This window comes from Aplysia californica, unplaced genomic scaffold, assembly GCF_000002075.1.
Source record: "Aplysia californica isolate F4 #8 unplaced genomic scaffold, AplCal3.0 scaffold00464, whole genome shotgun sequence".
NCBI lineage: Eukaryota > Metazoa > Mollusca > Gastropoda > Aplysiida > Aplysiidae > Aplysia > Aplysia californica.
The window spans coordinates 78,531-80,851 of NW_004797734.1; positions in this window are offsets into that span (position 1 = coordinate 78,531).

A 2,321-nucleotide genomic window follows, 5' to 3' on the forward strand; every position below is an offset into this window, starting at 1 on the left:
ACACACACACACACACACACACACACACACACACACACACACACACACACAGACAGAGGAGTATAATGGTTTACATGACTTTCTATATTCTTTCTCTGTTATAATTCGGAAGCTTAAGATTTTTTACTTCTTACTGATATTTTAATTGAGGGAACAAGGGGTGCTGGTTCTCCAAAGAGATGAATCAATTTTCCTACTGCAAGCGATATTGCTTAATTCATCGAAATAAGGAAATGCAGATTATGTTTAATTTATGTTGTAGCCTAAGCTTACAGTTCAACCTTATCTTGATGCCGTATGTTTCCTGCCCATGCTGTTATTCAGAAATCGACCATACTTTCTATGGTAGAATGATAGAATATGAGCAGCAATGATTTATTCAACTTTAAAATGCGTTAACTTTTTCGAAAAAAAAGTCTTTTGTTCACCTGTTTATGCAGGAGAGTAGTGTAGACTTGCCAGTCGAATTTTTTGTCTAAGGAAACACCCAAACTAACTGTAATCCGACACTTCTTCGACTTTTTCATTTCTTTAATTGGAGTGGCTGCTGAAGTTATTTCTTTTTTCACTCGCAGAAGTTTGGTATACAATTTCGATAAAAGTACATGTAGTCTCGTCGTGCGTGGTCAGTATGGTCGAATCGTCTGCAGATTTTATCGTCTTGAAATTACTGTTAATTTGGCAATTTTTTGTACACAGTGCTGTTAACGAAACTGATGGGGAAAAAACTATTCTTAAGGGGCTCATATAACTCATTACGACGTATGTCAATGAGGAATGCTTCAATTTCATACACTGAGTAGTACTGGTCAAAAAGTTCCCCATCCATAAATCATTGACATTTACCTTAAGGTTTTCTCATTTTATTTAAAGGGATAGCTAGCTGAAGAGTATTAAAGGCTGGAGAAAAATTAACAAACAAAATTTTACTGTACGTTTCTGGTTAGTCGAAGTATCTAGAGTAGTTATCGAGAAATAATAAAATGGCGTCTTCCACACTTCTCCCACGGCAGTATGCAAATTTTAAAGGAAAATTTGGAAGTGGATATTTATACGGCAGGCCGTCGAAAAATCGGAAGTGATAATTCCACGGCACATAAATTCAGCCAATCAGAACATCCGGACTATTTATAAATAATTAAGCCTATAATCTCTTTTCCATAATATAAGTAACGCATTATAGAGATACAATTTAAGATACCTGTATGTTAAGTTAATAATGTTTATCCTTTGCTATCATTTTGTTCATTGTGAATAATGATGAAATGTTTTGTGTGATTGTAACGAGGGTGAGAGATGCACAATTTATTTTGTGCTAGCAAAATGGAGAGAAGACTGGTTTTTTTCCAACAGTAGGGTACCCATTTGCGGATGGGATCGAGTCGGGTCGGGTAGGGACGATCACCCGACTCGTTGCCGGGAAAACAAACACAATTCTTGCATTTATACACTTCAAGCAGAGTCTATGCCGTCAAAATATCAATTCCGATCTTTAGACTCAAGACGGCATACCGTATAGGTGTCACATCCGATGTTCAGACAACATGCCGTGGAAATATCAACTACGATTTTCAGACGGCATGCCGTGGAAATATCGCTACCCAATTTTAAAGGGCCCTGGACAGGTTCAATTTGTCCGTAGTCTTTTTAAAATATGTTTTCTAGACAAATTCATATCAACAGAAGTTTAGGCTACTCGTCTTAGATCGTTCATTTTCAAGCTACTTTTTCTTTTTTGCCAACAGGGACACTTTCTGAGCATTTCTAAAAAGAAATGTGTCAGCAAGGAATGATTGGTAATAATACTTTACTTCAACTTTTAAAAAAAATCATTTTGGGACCTCTGTTACATGCGCCCTCGAGTGGAGAAGCAAACGTCCCGTTTTATTTTAAAGAGTTTTATTCCTGTTTGTTGTGCCACCTGTTGCATGCATATGTTGTTCTTTATTGATGTTTTTCTGACACTCCTCTATCAATTTTATCTCTGGACACGCCCCTTCCTCTGTTTTCATCTTGGGTGTTTGATTATGTTAATATAACATAGGTGTAAGCGAAGCTGAGTTATGCTAAACACATTTTAAGAATTTTGGGTTTTACACCGTCAGGGCCACACGTCTTCCTCACTATCACACCTCCAACCACTCACGATAAGTAACAAGACTTACTTTATCTAATTCGAAAGAAAAGGGAGTTTTAAGTCTATCAGCATAGCGCTCATCTTTTACAACAGACCTACACATATAGACCAAAATAAATACACACACAAACACACACACACCTACACACATATACACACACATTCACACACACACACACACACA